Here is a 15,680-nt window from a genome sequence, read left to right on the forward strand (position 1 = left end):
AGCCCTGAGGGAATCTGCCCTTGAAGACTGTGAGGCAACAAACAGGCTTTGGGTTCCTCTCCACTGATGTGTGGGGTCTCCAGACGATGCATGGGTCTTTCTCATCCTCAGATTCAAAAAACGTCAACAGTGAGGCTGCTGGGAAACAGAAAACTTGTGAACAACTGGATTCTGACTCCTGCAGCCAACTGTGGGTCAGCAAGTCCCTAGCTGGGACCCTGCATTTGATGTTTTGCTGGGCTAAATGTTTGAACTGTGGGTGGAATTTCCTGGAGGAGCCCTAGTCGTGAGAGGCACTAGTTAGCCTGCAGGTTCCTGTCCAGTGTCCCATTTTAGTAAATGGTCAGAAGGGAGAGACTGCCTCTCTGTCTTCAGCGGCCTCTGCATGTTCTCTTTCTGTGTTAAAGGCAACACAGGAGTGTGATTAACCACCAGACTGTACTCTCTCATTGAGCCATGACCGTGACCGCTTTCAAAATCACCTCTAGTCTGTAAGGGAAATACTGACTCTCCAGCCAAGAAACTCGAGTCTCTTTGCTTTTAAAGGCTCATGTTCAAAGTCAAATGAATTGGATGGAAATCAGTTCCAGTGGCTGTGCCTATAAATAGTCCTTTCTACCCCCCCCCAAACACACACCTGCTAATTAAAGGCCGAGAGAGAGAGACGATGAGCCAGAATGGTGGACTTACGTGGACAGGCTGTTTAAAAGGTGCTGTCATTTTGAAAACAAAGTCTTCTGCAAATTGGGATCCAAATGAAAGGGGATCGGTGCTAAGAGGCTTGGGAGCCTGTAAAAGAGAAGCAGTTATTTGTGGAGGTTTTTCTTTGTATTGAAGATGGCCTGAGAACCCGGCCATCCTGGGGAAATAATAGATACAGCAACTTTAACAAGATCTGTCTCCTCCATAGTGGAGTCTAGCGCGTGCTGGTAGCGGTACAAAGAAAACCATTATTGATTATGGTAGAGATGGGAAAGATGGATCCATGGTCACCCCACCCTGCAACCTCTGCTTCTAGAAACTTGTAAATGTAGAAAATCTGATTTGAGATGAAATGCAAAGCATCTTTTTAAAATTCTGGAGTTCACCAGTTCTTCGTGGTGGATGAACGCAGGAGGATGTTTGCTGAGATGGCAGGATGCTACCTTGGGATGGTGCTGTCCCATGCTCCTCTCCCTGGCATGACACATCAGCCTACAGAGTCCTGGGTGGAAACACTGCCTTGCAGCTCTGGGGTACACTGATGACTCCTCTGTGCAAATAAGACTGATTTGGGGTACCAGAGGAAAAGGGAACCCTGAGTTTCCTCCCCAATTTTGGGAGTCATGTATGATGTCAGGGGGATTATTTGGTGTCTGTTGGAGAATAAGGTCCTATCCTGCCTTCACCCATGACCCATCTCGCTTCAGCTGTACCTACGCCCCTCTGAGCCCATCTATCCATTGTCTCCATGAGTTTCTTTGGTCTTTACTGAAAGGAGGTTGAGAGAAGAGTAGGATTGGAACTGATTAGACTGGGGGACTCAAACTGTCAAAGCACAGACTTGCCCAAGAAGCTCTTTTTATTTCCCTCTGGCAAACTGTCCTTTCTGGAATGTTCCGAGATCTGTCATGGGGTCCCCAGACAAGTCTCTTGTGGGGGTGGCATTAGGTAGTGTCCTTTTAGTATGCCGGTTGATCTTTCATAGTGTTAGTTTTTTGTTACTTAATACGAAATCAGCTATAAATAAAAATGTATTTTTGTAATTTCCGTGTGTATATATGGTATATTTCTACCAATGGCCAGTTGTAGTCCAAAACTGAAATCAAGGAGCTTGCAGAACACTGTGGACAGTGCAGGATTTTACCGACAGATGAATCCAAAGCCTAAATCTATCCAGACGGGCATTTGATGCACTTGGATGAACAAAGAGCCAAAGAAACTCAGCCTTTCCATGCAAACTATGTCAGTCTTCGACAGCCAGCTACATTGGTCCACTTTATCAATAATATCAATATTTCATCAACACAGTACTGTGTGGACGTGGTAAATGTTTGGAATATGAGAGAGACGTTTCTAGACTACAGAATATGAATGCTTCAAAAAAACAGTGGCTAAGGTCTGGGTTCCAGGAGTTTCCAGATCGTGACTCTAGGGTTAGCAGTGGTGTGGCTCCAGATTGCCAGGGCAGGGGACTACAGCTCAATAGGGTCTTCACAGGACCCCATGGAATATTTAGTTCATTGAGACAATTAAAATATCTCATGATAAATCAAATACTATTAAACTAGATTCCATGGGTTCAAGAAGTCTGTTGAAGAAAACTTTAAATTATTAAAAAAAAAAAAAAAAGGAGTCTCCTAGGCTTATAGAGGTGTTAGGTCCCAGAACAGGAGACTCTGAGGAGTTCAGAGGGGAATCACCACAGAGGTGTGAACACAGAGTTCCGTGAGAGCCCAGAGGAGGCAGCAGTGAGCTCAGATTGTCAAGCTCTTCCAGCCAGGCACAGAAGGCACAGAGGATCTCAGTGACTTGGAAGGACAAAACCCACATCCAGACACATTGAGGGTTGAGCCTGCCTCTGCTGATTCATTCCCCAGCCTGCTCTCCCTTTGACCATGTTGCCTGTACACTTGTTGGAGACACATTTCTTTAACTGTGCTCAGAAATTTAAAAAGTAGGAAAGGGTCAAGTGAGTAACTCCATAATACTCTTGCCAAAAAATACGGGGGTAGGGGGACCAATTTATTCCAGAAAATAGCACTGAAGAAACAATGTCCTTGAAAGCCAGTGGGGGTAACTTACTTATTATCCCCACGGGTCAAAAAGGCAGACAAGGAAGCCCTGACACTGTCACTTCACCAGGTGACCCAGAAAGCCAAGAACATAAGGGTCTCCCGCGTGGCCTGGTACCTCTGACCTGAGGCTTGTGCGGGAACAGGGTGGCAGCTCTGAGCTTCAGAGCAGGAAGGAGCCTCTTTGAAGGACACTGTCCCAGGAGAGGTAATACCGGCTGCTTGTTACTTTAAGAGCCCTCTCCCAAAAAGACATAAACCAAAACATGCAATTTCTGAATAATGTTGACTCAAGAAAAGAAATATCTGCGATTGAGGGTAGGCAGACTAGAAAACATTGTAAAATTCTTACTTCTAAGTAAAAGAAATGCTTCCCTACCAGGCAAAAATTGAAATGGATCAAGAAATATTGATTTTAGCCGGGTGGTGGTGGCACACACCTTTAGTCCCAGCACTCGGGAGGCAGAGGCAGGCGGATCTCTGTGAGTTCGAGACCAGCCTGGTCTACAAGAGCTAGTTCCAGGACAGGCTCCAAAGCTACAGAGAAACCTGTCTCGAAAAGAAAAACAGGAAGGAAGGAAGGAAGGAAGGAAGGAAGGAAGGTTGATTTCATATAAATGAGCCTCATTTTTTCCACACAGCACAGAAGTGCTCAAAATTCAGTGTATAATGAATGTAAAGGAGTTTTCACGTTGGAGAAAAAGCTTTGGCCTTAACCCTGAATTTAGAATCTGGACTTCCCTCTCCAATTACAGTACAAGACTTTCAAGGCGTAAGTATAAGTCAGCTTGTCCCTGGCAGAGTCCAAGTATTAGAGGTTCCATTCTGCCATCTAGTCCAGCCTCAAAGGAGTTCCAGTCTTGGAACTTCTCAAGGAAACCTGTTCAGCCTTACTTCAGCCAGGGGCTGACTGAAAGACACAGAGATAAATTGCAGAAGCAAAATGCAGGTGTGGCAAAAGGCAGGGAAGGCATCAAGCAATGCTTCTTCCTGATAGCTCTTTTCCTGGCACTCTCTCTCCTCTGCTTTGCTCTGTTTCTCTCAACACACCTGCTTCACCCTCTTGCTTGCCTGGACCAACCAGCTTCCTCATTAGTGCATATAGAACCAAACACGGACCTTAGGACCTGCACCACACTCCCCCCACCCCGCATTGCAGACCACTCTCAGACTAGCATCCTTGAGCCCCCTTTAGGCAAATGCTTGAGAGTCTGATTGGTCCAATTCGCATCTGCCTGTGGATAAGCTGCCCTCAGGTCAGGTGCCCAGTCAGCTGTAAGCGAAGAGCCAGGGTTATGTCCTACAGACCTGGTCCCTGGATTGACTCTTTTGTCAGGATCTCTTGTTGAGGAAGGCGCCTGATCAGGGAACAGAAGCAGGGCTCCCTAAAGGAACCTGCCCCAAACTGGAACTAACCATTCCCTAAGATACCACCTGGCAGCCAGCACTGAGAGGGCAGTCCTCTGGAAACTACCCCCCACCCCGGGAAGGGCATCTCCCACTCTGACAGCAGGTAAGAGTGCACATTCTTGAACCCCCTGCCGACTGACTAGACCGCCCCCACACACTTCCCACCCCTCACCACACTAGTTCCTGAATGCCACTGCTGGGCCCCAGAAGAGATCTCTGACCAAGGCCTGGTTAACTTAGTGTCATGCTCAGCTCAGCTCAGCTCAGCTCAGCAGACAATCAACACTTGTAAATTGAATTGCATGGCCTTAGCTCAGGTGCTGCTCATGTGGCTCCCAGCCCCACATTTGCATGGATGAGAAGACTGATGAGCCTCTCCATAGAGTCGCCTTGAAACAAAATTGGTTTCAGGTGAAAATGATGCTTTGGAGGCTCTGTCTGACCTTCCAGCTCTAAGAAGTTAGTGTCCCAGGAACTGAATGGGCTCCCGATGGCTTACGTGAACTCTTACAGAATTCTAGGTGGCGGTGAATACTGAAGTGTAGGCGTTTCTAAAAAGGGGGATTTAGGAAATTCATTGTACCAGAAACAGATTCTCTTAGAAGATGTTGAGTTGCTTTGATTCTGTAAGTTTCCAAAAGAAGGGAATTTTGAGAAGTTGGAATTTGTCCTCAGAGGTCAAACCCGCACTTGAGTTAGAGCCATCCTATTATAAGTCTAGAACATCCTATGATAAATCTAGAGACTAATTGTTTTGTCCTTGCTCAGACTCTTGTAAGTGATGGAAGGAGGCCATCCAGTGTACTTTACATAAATTAACCCCGGCCTCACCTTCCTCTCCCTCATCTCCTCTTTGGGTCTAAACTCTCCTCCACCCTCACATAAATGAAGGGGAAAAAAGAAAAGGGAAATATACCAAACAAGAGAAGAGGAGTGGTGTTGGACTGGAAATTTTGAGAAGGTGTAAATATTCTGGAACTCGAGTGTCTCACTTTGAACTAGTCTGTAACTCGCCGTGGGTCAGGACTAGCATCTGTCCTTCCTGCCCGCCATGGCGGTCGTGAGGAGCATGTGTAATGTGTCTGAACATGGTTCGGAAAGCATATCGGAAGAATTTGCTATGGAAACCATTCGTTTTCCAGTTCGGTTTGATCCAGCTCCTGCTACCCACTGAGTTAATTTGTGTTGTCGTGTGTTCAATGACACAACTTCTTACCAAGGAAAAGGAAAGGAATTTTGCAGTTTGTAATTCCCACACGGAGTTGCTGTTATCGTTGTTGGTCGCCTGTGGTTTGGAGGGTATGGAAGTGTTTCCACGCGTGCTTTGACTCTAGGTGGAAAAATCCCCAGACTGGGATGCTCTCAAACCACTTTGGATGCACTGGGCAAAGTACTGAACAGGAGCTTTGAATGTAGCTGTTGTTATTTCAATGCTTTGCTTTCTAATTACCTTTGTACGTCCTTTGCCTCTGCCGGGAACAGAGTGTTCATACGCCGTTAGAATTTTTTATTGTAAAATAAAATGACAAAGGCTTTCATACCCCAAAACCTGCCTGCTTCTCATTCCATCTCCTCCAGATGGTGTAAGAGCATCTCTTTCACAACCATCTACACAACAGTGCCTTCTGGGGGGTTAACACTACAGAGCAGTGGCAGCCCTCAAGCCCCTTGCAATCTCAGAAGTCATATCTGCTGGGCATGGGATCATGGGCAAGAAATAAATTCTAACTTTTGTATGGTTCCCATATCCTCAGAAGCAGTTTGGGGCTCCAGCCAGAAACCAGCGTCTGTTAAGGTGTGCTTTCCAGAACGTAAAGAAGTCCCAGTGAGGTCAAGGGCTCCTGATGAATCCACAGAGAACTGAGGTCTTAGGAGATGAGCTTCCAATAAGTATGTTATCCCACCATGTGATATACACAGTAGCCATGAAGTCTGCCTTGTGTGAGCCCTACCTAGAGACCCGGGGTTCCTTTCAGCTCTGCCCTCTGCCTTTTAATTGACCAGGAGACTCAATCCAGGGGCTACAGACTCATAGGTGGACCAGCCCCGAGAATGTGACTTAGTCCATGAACAAGGCCAACCATTTTCTCCCACTAGAAAATGCCAAGACACAATGTCATCAGCACGTGTCTAAACAGGATGGTCAAGACCCAGATGAGCCATGATGGGCTAATTCAAAGCGAAGAGCTAAGAAAACAGAAAAGTGAGTAAGAAGTAGCCTTGAGACAAGGAAATTAGAGTAGAGATAGGGAAATCCAACAGACAAGCAAATCAACCTTGACTGTTTCTGGGGTATCCATGGGCCTAATGATCACAAACCTTTGCCATTCAAACTCAGGCAGCATCTCTGAGCTGCTTTTCACTGCCCCACCCTCAACTTGCTGAAATCCTCTTCAGGTCTTTACAAAAATACTCAAAGGCTCAAGGGGCAATTTTTAACTCCTCCTCCTGCTACTCTGCAAAGAGGACTAAATTACATTTCCATAACTGAGCCCAAAGCCCCTGTCATGTAACACTGAAGAGGTTTAAACGCTTGCAATGAGGTGTTCTATGGGACAGCGGCTACTGCAGATAAACCCATCCAGAAACCCCGGTGGTGAAGGGTTTCCCTTTTCCTTCTTCCTGGATGCTGGTGGCTCTCGACTCTTTGGGACAAATGAAAGGATCAAACAAAAGGAAATAGTGGTGCCTACTTCTGCCCAAGGAATGGCTGTAGACAGTCTGAGAGCTAGAGAAGGCGTGTGTATGGCCAAATCCTCCTGGCAGAGCATGGTCAGCAAGCATTCCAAACTTCCGTATATTTCATTTCTGTTGCTGTGGTTAAGTACCCCAGCAAAAGCGACCTGTGGGAAGAAAGGGCTTATTTTGGCTCACAGTTCCAGAGGGGTACAGTCCATCATGGCAGGGTAGAAATGGTAACAGAAGCATGAGGCTAGCCCATTGCATTATGTCAGCAGACTTAGAAGTAGAGCCATCACAAAAAGCCTTAAAGCTCACCCCTAATGACATACTTCCTCCAGTCAGGCTCCATCTCCTTATGATTCCATAATTTTCCCAAACAGTGCCATCAGCTGGGGACCAAGTGCTCCAACACATAAGCTCATGAAGGACACCTCACATTCCAACTATAACACTGTATACTTGGGCTGGAGAAATGGCTTAGCAGTTAAGATCACTGGCTGTTCTTCCAGAGGTCCTGAGTTCAATTCCCAGCAACCACATAGCAGGGGGCAACAATCTGCAAAATGTTCATAGATGTTAGAAACCAAATGTGTACATGTCCCCACGCCCAAGTTTATCATAGCACCTGAACCCTGATGTGAAGGGATTTGGAGGTTATATTGTTGGAGATAATTATGTTCAGATGCCTCCTAAACAAAGAAAGCTCCCAGAGAGCCCTTTGTCAGACACCAAACCTGCAGGTGCTTTTGTCTTGAACTTCTCAGATCAGCTGTGAGGAATAATGCCTGCCATCTTTAAGCCACCCACTGTAGCCCAAACAGACCAAGACAGTAGGAAGCAAGGCTCTATGTCTCTCCAGGACTATGTGAAGGACAGATTACAGTCAATACTGGGCAATTTGTTTTGTCAACATCTTGACAAAAGTTAACATTTACACAAGCACAAAGCCAAGCTTGTACAGAGACCACATGACTCACTGGAACGGAAATAAAGTTTGGCTAGCATGTCAGTTTTACTTCTACTCTGTCACCCAAGGGCCTTTGCTGAACATAGAAGGAGTCTGCTTATGCCTCTCCCTCACTCCATAGCCTAGCCTTCAGCCCTGGGACAGGGGCCTTGCGAGGACACTAAAGTCTGTAGAATCCATGCCGTTGAGGCCGTGGGATGCCTGTGATAGCAATGCCCATTGAAACCCAGAGTCTTCCAGCAGCTGGATGCCGAGCTGGGATTTGGGGAGATAAGACAAGAGGCCGGTTGTAAGCTCACAGGGAAGCCCGCTGTGTAAGTCAAATTTGTGGCTTCCAGAGAAAGGACTGGTTAGTCTTAAGACTTATTAAGTCTTAACTCTGCCAGATCGCCCATGTTGCCATGTGTATTAATGTCTAGGGGACTTGGAAACTGGGAGTTTCTTTCTCTTTAAGGTTTTGTCTCTCACAGGGGTAGGTTACAAACTGATCTTCCTGGTGACTGTTTTAGAAGGGGTTTTGGTAAGAGCAGAGCTGGTGGCTAACAGCAGAAACCAACAACAAGTGAGCAGACATTAGATCAAGAGGAGGACCATAGGACTGTCTTTCCACCAGGGTCATTCATGTATGGCTATGGCTTTCCTCACACTGACCATTCATCTTTTATTATTTGACTAAAAACTCTCCATGAGGTACCTTCCATGTGGCCAGTCTTCTAGTTCTCCCTCAGTTGAGCAAACATTTCCTGAGTGCTACGTCAGACACTGATGCCCAAGTGAAACTGATGCCCAAGTGACAGGGCTCCACGGTGATGAGGTCGCAGCTTCTACCCTCACATAGTCAAGGAGGATTGGCCCTGGAGACACAAAAACCAACAGAAAAAGGGTTTGCCCGTTTTCTACCTCATGAGAGCCAGTCAAATGAAAACCAAAATTTACCTCTGTCTGCAGATGTGTAGGTTTGGAACAGGACTTTTATTGCTGTAGTTCTGTCTGATGGTGCCACACAGTTCTCCTTCCAAATTATCTTTGGCCAATTAGGAAGACACCAGGAGGATACCCAGGGAGAGGGAACAAATTGCCAAATGCCAAAAATCTGCAAGCCCAAGTTTCAGAGCTCTAACCTGGTGAAATCAGGGAAGGAATAAGACTCTTAAGGGCTGTCTAATACAATCTACATGAAGACCTCAGTCATGATAAAACTTATGGTTTGAGCCACAACACACAGCTGCCAGTTTGAAGTACCTATATTAATGATATGCCAAACAAAGTTCATTGGCTATTGTATGGTGTGGTGGTGTGAATGAGAATGACCCCATAGGGTCATATATTTGAATGCTTGGTCTTAAGCTAGTGGAACTATTTGGGAAGGATTAGGAGGTGTGTCCTTGTTGGAGTAGGTGTGTCACTGAATATGGGCTTTGTGGTTTCAAAAGCCCACACCAGGCCCAGTGTCTCTCTTTTCTGCCTACAACTTGCAAAACAGATGTAAGCTCTTATTCGCTACTCCAACGCCTCTTCTTCCTACCATGCTCCCTTCCATGATGGTCATGGCTAACCCTCTGAAACTGTCAGCAAGCCTCCAGTTAAATGTTTCCTTTTATAAGTTGCCTTTGTCATGGTGTCTCTTCACAGCAATCGAGGAGTAACTATGACATATAGGTTTGGGTTTGTGTCCGGTCTCTGAATTATACTCTATGCAGCAAGTCTAAGCAGATAAGTTACTCCATCTTTCCGCTACTATCATTCTTTATTGCAGTAGTGTGTTTAGCTTGCTGGAGATTGTGTTTGTTTTTGTTTTCTTGACAAATTTACATATGAAATAAAGCAATCCTCCCCGTGGTAATTTTCCTCCCGAAGTGTCAGCAGAGATTTGTGCTTACAGCCTCTCTTCTCTCATTTCTCCAGTCTCCACAGGAAAAAATTTTTTTAATATTTATTTATTTATTATGTATACAATATTCTGTGTGTGTGTGTGTGTGTGTGTGTGTGTGTGTGTGTGCAGGCCAGAAGAGAGCACCAGACCTCATTCCAGATGCTTGTGAGCCACCATGTGGTTGCCGGGAATTGAACTCAGGACCTTTGGAAGAGCAGGCAATGCTCTTAACCACTGAGCCATGTCTCCAGCCCCCCACAGGAAAATATTTTAACAAGCGTTTGTGAGATCCTCAGAGCATCAAGCATGGCCATTGGATGGAGTAGTGTAATTTGCTGTTTTAAAAATGATAGAATGTTGCACGAGTTCTAATTGGTCTTAATAATAAAAACCCGGAGCCCAGTATTGGGGTAAATACTGAAAGATCTAAGAGATAAAGAAAGTCACAGCCAGCTCTTACTTTGCTAACTCCTCAGCAGAAAAGACTGGCCTCTTGTCTCCTCCAGCTTTATATTCCTCTCTCCACCCAGCCATATCACTTCCTGTCTGGCTGTACAGACCTCCAGACCTCCATGGTTAACTAGTGGCTAGCTCTGCCTTCTGATTGTCAGGCAAGCTTTATTTGTTATAGTACAAATAAGGTACCACAATAGAATCCAGGGCTGGAAATATGGCTCAGTGGCTAAAAGCACTGGCTGCTCTCCCGGAGGACCTAAGTTTGATTCCCAGGACTTACATGGCAACTCACAACTGCCTGTAACTCCAGTTCCAGTGGTCCAGTGCCCTCTTCTGACCTCTGTGGGTGCCAGGCATGCTCATGGTGCTCAGACACTCATAAAATTAAAAATAAACCTTAAAGGAGGAAGAAAAGATAGAATCCCAGGCTCTGAGTTGGAAGGATTGGGTGGAATATTACTCGTCTTTACATTCCAAAGTCGGCGTAGGGTAAGACTCAACCTATGTATATGAAAGTGCTTACCTGATCAGAGGTTAAACAGAAAGAGGGCTTCAGAAAGTCCTCAAACAAGAGGGGGACTGGGCTAGACTGATCACATGCCAGCTAGGAGTGCTTGCTGCCCTTGCAGAGGACCCAAGTGCAGTTCCCATCATCCATGGGAGGGGGCTCACAACCACCTGTAACTCTGGCTCCAGGGATCCAAAGCCCTCTTCCGGCTTCAGTAAGTACCTGCATATATATGGTCACACCCACAGAGAGAGGCACACACATGCACATAAATATAAATAAGTAATAGATAAAATGAGAGGAAGTAAGGTGGAGTGGAGAGGTTGGGAAGGATGGAGAGGTTTTTAATAGAATTCAGTATTTGGGTGGAAATCAGTGTCAGTACTCTGGGGTGTTGAGGGGAGGTTGCAGCTTTACTGAAGTTCTTTCTACTTAATTTAGAGCTTAGCATTGTTCTGATTTAAAATTACATATGAGGTGAGGAGCCAAAAAAAATCTTTTAAGTTGGGGTCCTCAAAGGGTTTTCCTCTAGCTCTGATTCTGTTTTGTGGCCAGCATGATTACATGTGCCATGGATCTCTGCTGTGATACCCAGATTTCATTACTGCAACAAAATGCCTGATGTAATGATTTACAAGAGAAAAGCTCATTTTCAATCCTGACTTCAAAGACTCCAGACTATAATCAATTGATCATATTGCTTGGGCCCTGGTGAGGCAGGCACCCCATGGTAGAACCAAGCTATTCACCTCATGGCTAGACATAGAATAAACAGGAGAGACAGGCTCCCATCATGCCCTTCTCTGAAATGTCACTAATGACTTAAAACCCTTGAGCCCACCTCTTAAAGTTTCCTCTGACGTTAACACACTGCCTAAGGAGACATTCCAGACCTGAACCATAGCACCCATGTCAGGATGCTATGGAACCTTCTAGCCCCAGGTTTAAACTTTGCCTTTGTCACAATCTAGCTCTGTGACTTTAGGCCACTTGCATCCTATCTCTGAGCCTTGTCTCCACTGAGAAGCTTCCTACAGAAGAGGACACCATAGAGAGGGAAATAGAATACACAGCTTACAGCTAACTACCTGGCAAACTGTAAGCATGGTGCTTACCGCTATTCACACAACTCTTGCAAGAATACTTTCAACGGTGGTATGTTGACAGAGGTTTCTGTCCTTCCCGGTTCCTGTGGCCATTTAGTCCCAAATAAACACACACAGAGGTCTACATACAATATAAATGTATTGGCCTAGTAGCTCAGGCTTCTTATTAACTCATAACTTATATTAGCCCATAATTCTTGTCTGTGTTAGCCATGTGGCTTGATACCTTTTTCAGCGAGGCATTAACATCTTGCTTCCTCTGAGGCTGGGTCATGACTGCAGACTGAGCTTTTCTCTCCCAGAATTCTCATTGCCTCACCTCTACTTCCATTATTGGCTACTGGCCAATCAATGTTTTATTAAAATACAATTGACAGGGTAAAAAACCATTGTCCACAGCACTTCTCCCCCTTTAAAAAAAAAACAACAAAAATTAAAAAACAAGAACTCTGAATCTAATATCCTTTGTTTAGCTTTTCTCCTGGCTCTTATCCGTAACAATTTGTAACCAACATTCTAAACAACGAAAAATATTCATAGTGCATTTTGTGGGGGAATGCAAAAGGATCCTTGGGCCTTTAAAGATCAGATCAGCACCCATGGATGATTCATTGCATACAATGAATGTTGAGACACTTGACTATGGAACTGAAGCTTGGATAGGAGAAGCAATTTCCAGTGGTAAGAGGAGACATCAAAATACCAAATGTTTTAATTGTGGTAGAATGGGACATCTGAGAATGGATTGTAGACAAGAGATTCCTAGGAATAATGTCTCCTCTGGGAATGGCAGGAATAGGAGGACTCAGCCTTCAGGTGTATGTAGGAGGTATGGCAAAGGTCAACATTGGACCAATGAATGTAGGTCAATGAAAGATAGACAATCAGAAAATGCCATTGGTGCCTCTTGCAGGCCCCCATGATGAACATGGTCCAGTCATTCCCAGTTACTGTGGAGAATGTGTCTCACCAGGAAAATTTTTAAAAATCCAGTGCTTACTGTGAAAAAATAATACTGGTCTGGATGATGGAATAAATGTGGAAAATGGGTCAAAAACTCAAGTAGGACATAGGAAATGTATATTCTGGCAGACTTCTATAAATGATCAAAGACCGAAGCTAAGAGTGTATATAAATGTTCAGTTCCTAAGGATTGGAGCCCTATCTCAGGTAAAACAGAGCATGAGATGGGTTGAGTGCCTAGGACCAGAAGGACAGAGAAGAAGACTAAGGCCATATGTAGATATCATTGCAGTGAATTTGTGGGGTCGTGACCTATTGCAGCAATGGAATACCCAGATTAACATTCCTGCAGCCCCCAAAAAACTTATGTTTCTGTGGAAAATATTAGAAGATATTATAGATGACAGTCACCAGCCATTCGGGCCATACAAGAACACAAAGCAATTGATAAGTCTTCAGAGGTACTAACAACCCTGCCTTTAAAATAATTAACTGAGAAGCCAATATTGGTTAAATAGTGGCCTCTAGCTGAAGAAAAGCTGTAGGACTGGGTGGGACAGAAAACCTCAGTCAACAGAATGGCACCCACGTGGACAACTGCACCCACACACACAAGCCTGAGAGAGCTTGGGAAGTAATTCTAGACAGAAAAGAATACAGTTAAGCACAGCTTATAGATAGCAGCGTTTTCTCAGGTGAGCTCTGTTTGCTAGAGGCAAATGCATCTCATTTAAGAGAGGCTTCCTGACTCAGCTACAAAACCTTGCAGCTCTTTTAAGAGGTCCTGCCATAAAACACTTAAATGGTGTTGATGTAAAGCTGACCACATGCTTTTTGGTAGTGGCAGGGACCTTAAAACACCTTAGAGTTGTGGCAATAAACATGGCTTTGGCTAGTACCTCCACCATGAGGCTGGAATCTCAAAAAGCTAAGGAATGGACTGGATCCAGCCATCAAAGCCACAGCTTTAATCCTAGTCATATTGCATAGCAAATTAAAGACTTGTATAGTCAGAAAAAGAGAGATATACAGTAAAGATAGATCAAAGGCAAAGAAAACCTCTAAAGGGTTTACGGTGTGTTTAAAAATATGTGTAAGCTTGGAAGACAAAGGAAAAGAATAAAGTCCTTAAAATAAGAAAGAGAATATTTGGGTGTGGTGGCAAACACCTTCAATCCCAACATTTGGGAGGCAGAGGCAGAGAGAGATCTCTGTGAGTTCAAGGCATGGTAGCATACACCTTTAATCCCAGCACTTTGGAGGCAGAGGCAGGCAGATCTCTGTGAGTTCAAGGACAGCCTGGTCTACAGAGTGAATTATAGGACAGCTAAAGATACACAGAGAAACCAAGTCTCAAAAAAAATTAAAAATAAAAATAAAAGAGATAGAGTTTAAAATAAAGTCACATAAAGATGAAAAATACACAGAGAGTCTGGATACTATATGTTATCATGTTCTCTTTGAATTGTTTGCTGAGAAAGGAGCAACAGCTGCTGAAAGATATTTGTTTATAAATGCTGCTGAATTAATCCAAGATAGGTATTTTGAAAATACCTTAACTTCAAAATTGAAATCAAAAGATATGTTACTTTGGAGAAGAGGTTTTGCTTTTGTTTCCACAGGAAATGAGAGGCTGTGGATTCATTCTGGGTTAAGAAAAATCATGTTTGATCAAGGAAGACCACCTGAGAAATCTCCAATAGGAAGGAATGGCCTGGATGTCTGAGTTCTACATCCAGAACAGATTCAAAATGCTGCCTGAGATGATCAAGGCTCACGGGACAACTCCAGTCAGGACTTGATCATAATTCTAAATTTTCTTTAGGTCCCTGTAAGATTATCAGTGTCCCCAACCAGCAGAAAGTAGCCTGGAAAACTACTCCCACATTCCCCAAAAAAATGGATTATGGATGTTTGCCTTTGTTTAGAATGTTGGTTAGAAGATGTTATGGATAATGGTATGAACAAAAAGCTAAACAAAGGAGATTCAATTCAGAGTTCTTGTTTAAAAAGGGGGGAGAGTGCCATGGGACAATGGTCTTTTATCCTGTCACTTGTATTATTTTTAATAAAATACTGACTGGTCAGTATCCAGGCAGGAAGTATAGGTAGGGCAACCAGGCAGGAAGTAGAGGTGGGGCAATGAGAAATCTGGAAAAAAGGAAGTTTAAGTCCACAGTCATGACCCAGCCTCAGAGGAAGCAAGATGTGACTGGCTCACCAAAAAGGTACTAAGCCAAGAATTATGGGCTAATGTAAGTTAAAAGAATTAGTAAATAAGAAGCCTGAAATAAGAATTAGTAAATAATGGGCCAATCAGTTTATATTTAATGTAGACCTCTGTGTGATTCTTTGGGACTTAACAGCTGCATGCCTGGGCAGGACAGAAAACCTTAGTCAACAGTGGGGACTTCCTTATCTTGCTAGAGCTGGCATGTCACCTATGGGTTACCCATGTACTCAGCTTCACTGACCCATCCTCTGTGGAAATCTCTTTTGTCCACCAGAGCAGAGTGTGAACTCAAGTCCCTAGGGAGAGATGGAGGTACTGTACCAGAAAACCCTGCACCACTCACCACAGCGGGAAGCAAGGGATCAGATACAGATCTCCCCAGCCCCCCTATATTCTTCTACCACCCCTGGGAGTCATTCTTCTGTGCACTCAACTCCCCAGGGCACTCCAGCAACCTCATGAAACAGCTGGCTTTGGTGCCGCGTCAACAGCTCTGGTACAGCATCAGGCACAGTCGCTGTGCTCAAAGAGCACAGCTCACAGTCCCAGGGTCATGTGGCAAGCCAGTGGAAAATAAGATACTATTTGGGAGCACTCCATGGGCCTTCCCACGTTCCCTGCTCAGGGGTTGCGTGTTAGGATTTGTTTTGTTTATTTGATGAATCTCTGACAGCCACAGGGGAAAGATTTTTTTTTTTTTTTTTTTTT

The 15,680-nt window shown here is 44.6% G+C and overlaps 1 long non-coding RNA gene across 1 annotated transcript; it reads right to left on the reverse strand.

Moving 5' to 3' along the window:
* Positions 1-4: 4 nt before the first annotated feature.
* LOC126504667 (uncharacterized) lies at positions 5-15,674 on the reverse strand. Its single transcript, XR_007592676.1, has 8 exons — positions 10,686-15,674; positions 10,443-10,558; positions 8,770-8,954; positions 8,528-8,687; positions 7,196-7,422; positions 6,878-7,027; positions 691-789; positions 5-135 (listed from the first exon to the last, which is right to left on the reverse strand). It is a non-coding gene; the product is annotated as an uncharacterized lncRNA (long non-coding RNA).
* Positions 15,675-15,680: the final 6 nt, after the last annotated feature.

This window comes from Alexandromys fortis, unplaced genomic scaffold (genome assembly GCF_014885135.2).
Source record: "Alexandromys fortis isolate MF-2015 unplaced genomic scaffold, M_Fortis_MF-2015_v1.1 scaffold_12, whole genome shotgun sequence".
NCBI lineage: Eukaryota > Metazoa > Chordata > Mammalia > Rodentia > Cricetidae > Alexandromys > Alexandromys fortis.